At 38.4% G+C, this 13123-nt stretch overlaps 1 protein-coding gene and 1 long non-coding RNA gene across 6 annotated transcripts in view; one reads left to right on the top strand and one right to left on the bottom strand.

Annotated features, from left to right (window-relative positions):
• Nucleotides 1-11196, top strand: part of LOC309397402 — an 11558-nt gene extending 362 nt beyond the window's left edge. Inside the window, exons 2-5 of the long non-coding RNA XR_014176248.1 lie at nt 5632-5745; nt 7883-8089; nt 8296-8679; nt 10633-11196. This is a non-coding gene — a long non-coding RNA (uncharacterized lncRNA). The remainder of the gene's footprint in view (nt 1-5631; nt 5746-7882; nt 8090-8295; nt 8680-10632) is intronic.
• MAF (MAF bZIP transcription factor) overlaps nt 1-13123 on the bottom strand; it is a gene marked incomplete at its 5' end in the record, with an annotated part of 353201 nt that overhangs the window by 235242 nt on the left and 104836 nt on the right. The gene's annotated exons all lie outside the window — the stretch shown is intronic.

Below are 13123 nucleotides of genomic sequence, written 5' to 3'. Positions count from 1 at the left end.
CGCCACCTTTCGCCGCAGATCAGTTTCATACTGAACCGCTTCCAATTTTCTAGACGGGGGGGGGGGATCCATACTAGAAACTCATTTAATCGCGGGGGGGGGGGGAGGAGTTAAGAGCTTTTAGCGTCGGCACGACAGCCTGACATTAACGCTTTCGCGTCCGAGACGTTTTCATGGCTTTGCCGGAGCGTCTATTTTGGTGTTTTGGATCTAATAGCAGGATGTGTGTGTTTTATACAACGTTTCCTATCCATATATTTCTCCACTTAGGACACGGCCTGCAAGTGTATTTTCTAGAAAGAGAAAATCAAAAGGGACACTGTTCTTGTTCGTCTGGATACTTTGTGAAGTTGTGTGTAATTGTGATTCTTCTTCTCCCTCTCTCTTAAGATAAGAGGAAGGTGTTTAAAACTTTCAGTTTTAATTTCCAACTTTGATTTCCAACTGACTTCATGGCAGGACTTAAAGTTAGTTTGGTGATAAATGATATATGTCTCTACTGCAAGATTAAGTGTAGTGCTATGAAGTTGTTTATCTGAAAAGTAATTCTCAGAAATCTGACTCTTGACACTTAGTCATATATTAAACCAGCCTTCTGAACATTGCACCCCAGTACATTGGCTTCAACTATCCCCCCCCCCCCACACACACTTGAATTTCCTACTGAAACAGCCTTTGCCTAATTCTAAGGATCTGCGTATGGAGACTCTGCCTCTCCTTAGGAAGAGCTTGCCAAGAGTCTCACAATCTGAAGTTGAAAAGAAAAGACATGTATTTGCTCTGACATCGCTCAGTCTTGACAGCCAGAATTCATATGATTGAACTGTGGTGAACTGTGGTAACAAGGAACAGTTTGAAAAAGGTGGCCGGGCTGTTGGATACATCACAAATTGATTTGGGAAGGAAGCATCTGCATGCTTACAGGCAATGGGTTCTCTTTACCGGAAGCACCTAAAAAAAAGGTGCTTTCCAGAGTACATTCAAAATATGGAATTTATGAAAAGGTGAATGTGATGCACTGTTTGATTTACGATCAGAGGGGGGCGTCAACGGGAATTGTCAGTCTAAAGAGTCACCCATGCCTTGTCTCATGCATTCTCCTTACTCGTATGAACCTAACACAATAGAATTATTTCAGTTTTATAACTGCGAGGAGAAATTATAGTTGGGGCATTACTTTCAAATGAGTAGCAAGTCATTTTGGGGGATGGACCCTTTGAAATAGATGCTTTGCCATTGAAGTATGCTACATGTACAAAATGAGGAACTTGTTCTCTGTTTTCTCAGCCCAGTTAGCTCTGAAGGATAAAACAGGGAATGCAAAAACCACATCTGGCTAGCACAATCTGTGCTGAGATATAGCAGTGCAATGGAGGGCTATAAACATGACTGAGCTCAAACCTCCAAAGTATTAAGACAAATTACTGGAGGTGCATATTAGTCTTATTAACCTATTACAGATGAGGGAGCTGTCAAATATTGGCTGTTATGTAGCACAAACGGATAGGGGTTTAGAATCAGAAGTCTTTCTCTCTCTCTCTCTCTCTCTCTCTCCCCCTTCTCTCTCTCTCCCTCCCTCCCTCTCTCTCTCACCCACCCACCCCCACTCTCAGTACTCTGTTCCTTTCACCATTGGCATGATTGTCCTGTAGTATTTAATTGCTTGCAATGAGCCTTTCCAGGTAAGGCTGGATTTCTTCTGTAGCAACTGCACATTTTCATTAGAGGTATCCAGGCCACCAAAGCACTAACAGTTCAATTTCTTCAGCCTGCTCACCACCAATTTGGGGTTTTGTTTCCATTTACTTGAGATGATTCAATAAACTGTCTTTAATGCGCTCTGTACTTTGCAAGCACTTGGCTTTTCAGAGAACACAAGGCTTTTGAGAGCTTCAGCTCGGAATAGTCTCCAAAATACAGTCTTTCTGTGTGCGCTCACATGCAGACATAGACAATTCTGTAAAGTAAGCACGATCGGTGGATTCTGTACAGAGAAGCACCCTCTTCTCACACCACTATCAGTGAGAAATTAAAGAAAAAAACCTCTCAAGTGTGTATTTTCATGTCTTCCTTGGCTGAGTAAACAAGCAGAAGGAAGATTTGCAAAAGGGGCCAGCATAAGTCTTGTGAGTTATATTGACTTTGAGTGTCATTTGCTATGACTTAAACAAACTCATCTATCAAGGCCAACACATTAAGTACAGTTACTGCACCTTTTGTTTATCCAGCGCCTTATTTTATGGTGCAGAACCGAGTGGTGTCCACTGAATTTAAGTATGAAAAGCCACCAAATTGATTTCCCAACGCTGGAGTGACAAAAGCTGAAGACATCAACCGCTCTTAGACACAAAGCTAGATAAATCCTTTTAACAGTGCTTCGGATCCGTTAACAGGGCCACAAATAACAAATCACTGTTAGCAGATTTATGGGAAAGAAATAATAGAATCAGATGAGATAATCTGATAGGGGTAAAATTGCTGAGGAAATGAGTCCTCCTTCACATCTATGGCTATGAAGCAGCCCTGAGATAACGAGAAGTCATTACAAATAGGTGAATTATGATGGGAATAATCGTCCTTGTAATTCAATATTTATTCATCCCCTTTTCTTTAAATAAGTTGCAGGCGACCCCAAACAATCCTCTTTGAGAATGATTATATAACACGCGTGCGTGCATACACACACACACACATCTTTTTCTCTATGTAATTTAGTGTTTGTTTTACCTTATATTTTGGTTAATAACTAAATATCTTGCATTCAGATTTATGCAATACATTAGGCCTGCAAACACATTATGATTAGCATAAATAGTCCCTTCATGAATTACTAACAAAAGTTGATCTGAAAAATATTGGCGCGTTATTTTATTAAGTGGAACGCAAACATATGTCCAATAAATTCTAGTCTGCTTCTGGCAGGAAGGGGTTGACAGTGATCTAGGCAGTTTTAACTCACTGTGGCTAAGTGAGAAAAAAAAAATTAGATGAGTTAATCTGTATGAACTTAATTTGCCTTGTCAACCTTTCTGTTTGTATTTAATAAATAGAAATGTCCATATCAATTTCACAATCAGTACAGGAAGAGATAGCATTAAACGACCTCTAGCAATTTCTCCTGTAGGGTTGCATCATATGGACATAAATTTTGACTTCTTCATTTTGTTGGCTAATTCTGTTTCTTGTTTGGGTAAATTAGCAGCTTGGTTTGATTTTAGCAGATTGGGTTCAAACTGAATGGAAACCAAGGTAAAATACCTATTATGTCTTCTTTCCTGGAGCAAATGCCCTTCATTCTCTATGGTGTCAAGTATGCTTAAATCCCATTGAAATTTATAAAAATCAAAATAAAAAATTAAAAACCCATGCCTAATTATATATTGAATCTCAGTGATTCAAATCGAAGCAGATTTGAAGAGTTTACATGGTCTGGAAATTCCTCATCTCATGTTAAACTGAATCGGAAAATTTGAATCTCTGAGTAGATCTAGAGTAGATCTAGAAACAGACCCCAGAAGTTTTAAGCATGGCTTACTTTTTTTTTTTTGGCCAACTGCTTGAAAACAACATGTGTGTCACTAAACAAGGGTTTCCATAGGGCAGAGAGTAGAGATGGGAAGGGTGTTGAGGAAAGGAAATTCAAGCTGACCAATCACTATTTGTTTAGAGACTTCCTCCAATTATCCTATAATGTCTCCTTAGCATAGAACTACCGGTAAATTCTAAATGAAGTCAGTTTCAGATCAGTACATTCTCTGATTAGGGAATAGGGAAGGAATGAGGAAAGGAGGGCTGGATTTGAAGAAGGTTTCAGTCTAATAGAGTCTTTTTCATGATGGAAAAGGGCGGGGCCATTGTTCATTCCCCTTGCTTTTGCAGTCTGCTATTACCCCCCACCAAAGGGTTCTTTCTACTGGAAGATTAGGAAAGCAGGATTAGAGAGTGCAGAGAATTTGAGTGATTGAAATAGATCATCTCCCCTTTTTTTCAGTGGAAATCTTCTGAACAATACTGGGAAATGTTCTTGTTAGTGGAATTCAATCCATTGTCTTTCAAGTCGACAACAAAGATAAATGCAAATATTAAAAAAGAGATCAGTATAGAACCATAATCAGAGTAATATCCAGTATTTCTTTCACCATTTCTTGCATTTACTGAGTCTGAATCGTTTTTCTGCCTATAAATCTCCAGCTGTTAGAAAACTGTGTTTTTATAATTTCCTTTACAGGCAACAGAAAAGTCTACCTAACTCCCCAACCCAACAAATTCTAGATACTGTGTCATTATTTCCTTTCTCTCCCTCTCCCTCTTTGTACATTACATCATTTCCAATTTTTAAAATAAATTTTCCCATAACCTCTTTCGTGAAGGTTTCCACGTCTGGGTTATAGATGATCACGAGATAGCAGCGAAGATATTTTTAAAAAATATATATATAACTTTTTGTTTCTATGTAATGCTTATTTGGGGGTTTGATGTCTCATCTAAACGAAATCCCTAATTAGCGAGGGAAGCTTATCCTGTTTCAGTTTTAAACATTTTGTTTTAAAATAGATTTTTGCTTATACATTCTACGGAATATTTATTTATTGCTCACTAAATTCCATTTCAGTTGTTGAGTAAAAGGTGTTATTTTTATGGAATCTCTGCTCTCTATTTAAAATTAGAAAATGAATGTTTCTTGGATGTCTCTTTCCTTTCTAAATAAAACATAAAGGATCATTAGTAAAAAGATATCTGTAGAACATAATGTAATCAAATAGAGAATGATTGTTCTCAGTCATGCTTGAATTCCTGAATGCCTGCATTTATTTCTGAACTATGAAAGAACAAGACGATGGAGATCGATAAGATTTAGTCATTTGAACATAGGTTAGAAATTATAATTCTAAACATATTCTTGCTAATATCCCTCAATTATTGTTTGAGGATAAATTCAGCAATTGGCAGCAGTTTTATGTTCTATGCAAGGAAAACTGCAAATCTGCAAATCAAAATGAAATGGGTAACAAATAGTCTCTGATTGCCAATTCTTATATAACATTTTCTTTGTATGAATTTTTTAAGATACATTTTTTTTATTCCGTGAATTGCTCAGAGGCATGATGGCGTTTGTGGCTTATCAATCAAATCAAATCAAATCAAATCAATAAAATCAGGCACAACCACTGAGGAATCACTTCCTTTTTGTAGTCATACTTGAATGTCTGAAATACTCCTTTGTGTAACTGCTACATTAAAGTATAGTGTTCATTACACATCAGTCTACATAACATCTATAACAAACCCAGCGCTAATTTCATATCAAAACTATGTTTGGGAACAAAAGTTAAATTATGGACCCCAAGAAATATCCAAATTCACAATATGTAAACTGCTATTACAGAAGAGCTTATCTTAAGTATCACAGGTAAACAAATATGCTATGAACAATTAGAATTAGAACATTTCTCCTTATGTGAATGTAAGAATGGAAAATGGGAATTTTCCATGCAGGTGAGCGAAATGAAAAATGCCTTTAATCCTACCCTGTTTAACATAATTTTGTCCCTCTTTAAACAATGTTGTTCACTTTGGGAACATCTACCAGTATATTGACCAAATTTCATGATTTGTTTCTACATGCTAGAGCCTTGAAATTTCAGCAAGCAACTGAATGCATATCAACTCAAGGATTTATCAGCCAAAGATTCCATTTTAGCACCTTCCTATTAGGACTAAATATAAGGAGTATAACATGAACAGGTAAGGTTTTTTTTAAAAAAAACAAGAAATAATATCAGCACTGTATTGAAATTTGTTTTACAACTTCCCCCAATTTTTCTTCTCTCCAGAAACAGTTTTTGTTTCTGTTCCTAATTTCTATAATGCTTTAGAACATAACCAGCCTACAACTCCAAGAACCACAAATGTCTGATAGAAGCCATGATGATGTCATGCACACCATGATGTCATTATACAAATGGCATGAATTAAGTAAGTTGCATCATGCATCAAAAGGTTGCAAATGATGTTGGGAATATAACCTGTGTTAGCCATGCTGGCTTGGTTTGCAGGCACATGTCCAGATCACGCCAAAAAACAAGAAACACATATGGAGTTACTTCTAAACAGTTTCTTTCATATTGACCTCCCACCTTACCGCAAGATAAGTCTGGGCTGTTTACAATATTAAAAAGGTAAACATTTTACAAAACCTTTACCCAATTGGAACTTGCTCCTTGCCTATAGACAAACATCTTACCAAACTAAAGCACCTACTTGCATCATTCAAGAGAATTTCTAAAGTGGAGCTGTCTTAACTCTCTTTCTTCCAACCAACTGCTGTATCTAAGCTTCTTTGTTTCTTAATCTTCTGGAATGCAGACCCTCCTGGGAATCAAGGCTACAATTCACTGCGGTGATATTTGGATAACCATAGTTTTTGATATTTGGACCACCAGAGTCAGTCTGTTAGTCAGTCAGTCAGTCTTTCCTGCTTGTCTTGTCTTGTCTTGTCTGTCTGTCTGTCTGTCTGTCTGTCTGTCTGTCTGTCTGTCTGTCTGTCTGTCTGTCTGTCTGTCTGTCTGTCTGTCTGTCTGTCTGTCTGTCTGTCTGTCTATCTATCTATCTATCTATCTATCTATCTATCTATCTATCTATCTATCTATCTATCTATCATCACCTGTCTTTACCTATCTTTATTTGGTGTGTGTGTTTTAATACTATGTTCTATTATGGCAAGTTGGTGAAATATGCAGGCAATTTTTAGTTTTCTGTTACAGACTGCTCCATCACTGCAGTTTCTCAGATTCCCTGCATTTCCTGATGTGAAAAAGTTCCCTAGGGAGTGGACAAGTGGGAGGAGGATATAAAAAGACAAGATGACAGACGTGGCATCTAGTGAAATTGTTCTTTTTGTACTTGTGTCCATAGTGCAGGGTCAGGATTTACTTCTTGACACATCTCAATGGTTTTATCACCTCTTGGTCTTTGTTGCTGCTAGAAGGAATTTTTCCCTGGGAATTTCCCTTGCCATTGATTGGAAGTGTAAGAAGCCAGGAGGCCAATGATCACGGAAAGAGGATTATGCACTGCAAATGAGAACACTATACTAAACTTCTTGAATATGAAGTCACTATGGTAGAAGGCAGAACATTGTACCCCACCCTTGAGAATGAACAAAAAAAGTCCCCCATTTCAGGTGGAGGAGGAGTTCGATAGCAATTTTATTTCCCATGAAATGGAATGAAAATGAGGGGAAAAGTCAGAAAGAATTGATAGCATAGTGGTGAACTTTTTTGTTGATGTTAGTTGCGAAGTCGTGTCTGACCCATCGCGACCCCATGGACAATGTTCTTCCAGGCCTTCCTGTCCTCTACCATCCTCTAGAGTACATTTAAGCCCACACCTACTGCTTCAGTGACTCCATCCAGCCATCTCATTTTCTGCTGTCCCCTTCTCCTTTTGCCCTCAATCTTTCCCAACTCTTAGGCTCTTCTCCAGTGAGTCCTTCCTTCTCATTAGGTGGCCAAAGTGTCCTCTCTTGTTTGACCATATCCAGCTTGCCTTGATTCATGGATCTTACATTCCTGGTTCTTATGGAGTATAGATCTATAGATACAGCATCGGACTTTCCTTTCACTTTATGGTAAAGGGGATTTTTTTTTCACTGCACGGAGAGTCAACACCCAGTTCCAGCAAAGCCATATTCTTGGTATTGGCAGGACACTCCAAACTGCTGTCCCTCCCTTAACAAGGGAAATAAACAGCCTTGTGTATTTTCCTTCTGTCGCTTTGACAAAAATGAACTCCACATCCAGCAGTTGTCCCGAGTCTGATCTTCAGGTCAGAAGGACAAGAGTTTTAATGGCCCTGGTGTTCCTTTTTTCTTCTTCCCCAGATCCAACTGGAATGATTCACAGGCTTTTATCTTCCTGGTCACCTGTTTGGGGAACAATGGAATGATCAGATCATCATCGTCTTCATGAGCTTCGGATGGGAAGTGGCAGCTTTTACAGTCAACAGCACTTCCTCCCAGGTGAAAGAGTCCTGGAATTGTTTTCATGACTCCATACACGAGGTTGGCTGGATCCCTGCGGAAATGTATGTGAGTAACATATAAAGGTGGGCCCGCAGAAGACTACTGAGAACTTGACCCAAGTTGATGCCTCCGCTGGGTGGGCCAGAGATTATCTCATGTGCTTTTGCCATGGTATCACTTTTGGACCGAGGATGGGTCTGCAAAACATTTTTATTTTAATTGGGCAACTTAACTGGAAGCCTAAAGTGATTTGTGTCCTTTGTTTCACATAGGAAATTGTGCTTCTGATGCCTGACCATTTGCTACTGAATCCTGGTGGTACCATTGTAGGGCTCCATTATGATGAGTCTTTCAAAGCAGCTTAAACCATCCTAGAATACCCGACCTTATTTAGAAGACAGTTAGAAACCTCTCTGTGTATTTTTAAACTCCAGCGGTGGTAACATCTACACATCAGGAAGAAACAGAGGCAGGAAGAGAAGCAGACTGCCCAAACTTTGTTAAAAGCATCTTGAAGCATCTTCCCCAATTGATTTCGCTTATGGGAAGATTGCAGAGGGCGATCATATGACCCCAGGAAGCTGCAACCATTGTAAATTCTTATTGGTTGTCAACACCCAAATTTTGATGTAACCATGGGGAATGCTGCAATGGTTGTAAGCGCAAGGAAGTTTATTAAAAAAAAGTCTATTAATGACAGCAGCAATTAAAATACAGATAGTCCTTGATTTACAACCAAAACTGAACCCATTTTCCATTGCTAAGCAAGGCAGTTGTTAAGTGAGTTTTCCCCCATCTTACCACTCTTCTTCCCACAGATGTTAAGTGAATCACTGCAGTTGTTAAACAAGTAAAAAAAGTGAATCTGGCTTCCCCACTGATGGAAAGACTTCAAACGTTATGGTGTGTAGAGGTTGCCTCTTTAAAAATCAGGTCATTGTAACCTTTCCTATTGGCTGCTGAGTACAATTCAAGGCCCTGTTTATTACCTACATAGCCCTTCTTGACTTAAATTCTGATTTTACAATGATTGCCCATGTTTTATAGTATCTCCTCATCCAATAACATCCCATTGAGTGGATGTTCTTTGTGTTTGTGTGTGTGTGCATCATTGTTGACTCTTGACATCTGCTGGACAAATCCCTGAAGTTTTCTTGACACAATTTCAGAGGTGGTTTGCCATTGCCTCCCTCCTAGGACTGAGGGAGAGTGACTGGCCCAAGATCATTCAGCTGGCTTTGTGCCTAAAGTAAGATTAGAACTCATAATCTCCTGTTTTGTAGCGTGATGTCCTTCAACACTACATCAAAACTGGCTCTCACAGTAACCGACATGTTTTAAAGAAACTAAATAGAACTGCAATGTTTGAGAATATAGATGAGAGGCAGACAAAAAATATATTGGCTTCAGAATGAAAAATGGAACACTTGAACACATCTTCTTATATACCATAAGTGGAAAAAGAGATTGGCTCATAAATTATTATTCACCCAGAAAGCATCACATTTATGAGTTCAACTTTATTGGTCTTATCCACTATTGGAGGAAAAAGGGCAAAATATGCATCGAAATGTGATTTATGAATCACAATTAAAATAATGTTAAATTATATTGTGTGTCATTTTCAATGTGTAATAATTAAAGATGTACTGGGGAAAAAAGGAGAAGAGAAGAGAAGTTGGGAGGCACCCTTGCAACATTTCATGATCTCCCTCCTTCCAGCCTAACGTAGCACAGCAAATTCTCTCATTAAATACCTCTGATGAAGAAAGGAAGTAATTAGAGACAAAAGTGGAAAGCCTGGGGGTCTGCTTCATTTTTTGACTTCAGAACAGAAGTCTCTTTTCAGAAAAGAGAAACCTGAGTTTCAACAATAATACCCTTCATTTAAAAAAAAAATTAAGCAAAGCCAAAGCCATAGGATATTATAATTTGTGCAATATCGTGGATCTGGTTACCATACAAATGTGTATGGAGACATGAATATAACTCTTTAAAGCAGCTGAATCTTCTCTCAAGATTGCATGGCTGCATTCATGGCCCTGAACTACTCTAAAGCATTTTTCTGGAACTGAATCTTAAAACGGTGCAGCCCGATCATTAAGTATCTATGGACTGCATGAAAGATCTCAGGGACTTTTATGAAGCAATCAAGTGTATAGAGGCAATTCTTGACTTAATGACCACCATTGGGAGCAGAATTTTAGTGTTATTACGTGAGTTTACACTGAGAATTTTGTACTTTGAGTTGTACTTAAAAGCGACGGGAAGTTTTGTACTTTTGTACTTTCAGACTTGCAAAGTTAAGTAGACAGGAATCACGGCTAGACAAACTAATTCTACTTTAAGGCTACAGTAACAGACTCTTGCTCTGAAAGTACAAATTTCCTGCTGTCACTTTTAACAGCCTGATAATCGGGGTCCTTCCTATGTTTTTTTCTTTGACGCTTAGCCACTGAGAGGCTCCTGCTTCTCTTCTATGATTGTCTCCAAAAAGCATCTCTTCCTCTCTTTCTCCAATGTCATCTAACACATTCCATTACAGGTGAGAACTCAACCATGTGACGATAGTGCTTTCTTGATTTATTTATTTTTATTCCCCCTTGCAGTCCCTGTGCAGACATTGCTTCTCCTTTCAGAAGTTTGATGATTTTTGAATGGATGTTTGGATTCTAAAAGAAATACATCACTGATTTCGATGGCTGTTTTCTAAGCTCTACCAAAACAGACTTTGCCCTGGCCTTTCTCTTAACTAAAGGTAAAGGTATGTGCTAGTTGTTCCTGACTCTAGGGGGTGGTGCTCATCTCCATTTCAAAGCCAAAGAGCCAGTTCTTTCTGAAGATGTTTCCATGGTCGTGGCTGGCATGACTAAACGCTAAAAGGTGCACGGAATGCTGTTTAACTTAGCTATGTTCTCTTAGCTACGCACACCAAAAATCTACCTGTGAAAAATACATTGTTAAATGAATGTCTTACCTACAAGATTTTTTAGGACCTGCCTTTTCTGACTTCAACTAGCAAATCAAGGTAAATTATAAAATCAAATTGGATGCTTCTGAATCAGTTTAGACAGCTTGGACAGCTGCTGCACATGCACAGAATTGTTTTCGTTTTATACTTTCCAACCCAACGGATGTTGGAAATAAATTATGCAAAGGTTCTTGTCATCTAATTTCATTGCTTTACACCTTTTCTTTATTTTTTCTGCTTTTTCTAAAAAAAGTGTGTTCTGTTTAATTAAAGTGAAAAATGGGTGCTTGAGAACTTTCTTCAATTGTTTGCCTTTCAGAGGATAGCTGTCCAAAAATGAAACCAAATTAGAAACTTTGCAAATATGCTAGATCAGGTTTGGGACTGTAGGCAAAAATTAATAAAATAAAATAAAAATCCCCAGAGTGTTTTTCTAAAGGAAAGGTAGTTGGATAGTAGATCATAAGACTTTTCATTTCTTCACTCTAAACCTGTCCCGGTCCCCTTTTCTTCCTGATCATACGACCTACAGAGGAACTAATTTTAAGCAGTAAGAATAAATTCTGGAAAACATATTCTTTTCTTACTTATTTGTTTAAATCCTTTACCAGATTCAACGTGACCATCCAAATCGGATTGGATCATTTTTTCAAACTGAATCAAAAGTCCAAATTTTGCTTGACTCTCACTGTCTTAATATTTATGGATGGTAAAGATTTCATGTCAGAGATGTTTACATTTAAAAAGCATCTCTGAGAGAAATTGTTCGCAAATGGAATAATGGGAAAAAATTCATTACAACTATTTTTCAGGGAATGCAAGTTTTTTAAAAAAATTATCCTCATTATAGAGAAGTGTGCACAAAAGCTTCTTACATTAGGGAAAGTTTTGAGAGAAAATTGAGATATTTTAAATTAATTTTTAACGAACTGTTTAAAAAAAGACAGTCTAAATAGTGCCTTAATAAGGTAAGGTAAAGGTTCCCACGGCAAATATGTGCTAGTCGTTCCCGACTCTAGGGGGCGGTGCTCATCTCTGCTTCAGAGCCCGAAGAGCCAGCGCTGTCCTAAGACATCTCCGTAGTCATGTGGCCGGCATGACTAAATGTCAAAGGTCCACAGAACGCTGTTCCCTTCCCACCAAAGGTGGTTCCTATTTTTCTACTTGCATTTTTTATGTGCTTTCAAACTGCTAGGTTGGCAGAAGCTGGAACAAGTAACGGGAGCTCACTCTGTTACACGGTGCTAGGGATATGAACCCCTGAACTGCCGACAAACTCAGCATCTTAGCCACTGAGCCACAGTGTCCCTTTAATAAGGTAGTAATAATAAAAATACTTTTAAAGACTTGCAAACGAGGGAGAGATTCCAGGCCCTACCCATATATCAGAAGTCTATCTTAGCACTGAAGTGGGTCAGATAAATAGTGGGCAAAAATCTATTCTTTCTATTCAAGGCAATCAAACTAATAAGCTAAAATGTAATCTAAATAAAGCAAAATCAATATTCTGGTATCCTCCCCACATATCCCTTTTCCTGGACTATTGATTTTAGTAGTGGACCAAATGCAATAAAAGGAAATATATAGGTATAATTTTTAGATCCTTCTCTCTCTTGTCCAAATTCCTAGGGAGCTTTTCCACATCTGGAAATGTAGGCTATCTGAGAAACTGGGATGATGGAACAGTCTGTGATAGTAAAATAAAAATTGCCAGCATATTTCATCAATTTGCTATAATTGAACATGCTTGGAAGACCTACATATTAAAGGTAAAGGTTCCCCTTGCATATTTGTGCTAGTCATTCCTGACTCTAGGGGGCAGTGCTCATCTCTGTTTCAAAGCCGACTGTCCGAAGATGTCTCCATGGTCATGTGGCCGGCATGACTAAATGCCGAAAGCACATGGAGCACTATTACCTTCTCACCAAAGGTGATCCCTATTTTTCTACTTGCATTTTTACGTGCTTTCGAAGCTGGGACAAGTAACGGGAGCTCACTCCATTATCTGGCACTAGGGATTCGAACCACCAAACTGCTGACCTTTCTGATCAACAAGCTCAGAGTCTTAGCCACTTGACACACACCAAATCAAGATAGATAAATAGACAGAGAGACAGCTATGAAATGAT

Source organism: Natrix helvetica (assembly GCF_964273705.1).
Source record: "Natrix helvetica genome assembly, chromosome: 10".
NCBI classification, from domain to species: Eukaryota; Metazoa; Chordata; class Lepidosauria; order Squamata; family Natricidae; genus Natrix; species Natrix helvetica.
This window is presented reverse-complemented; position numbering and strand designations above follow the sequence as displayed.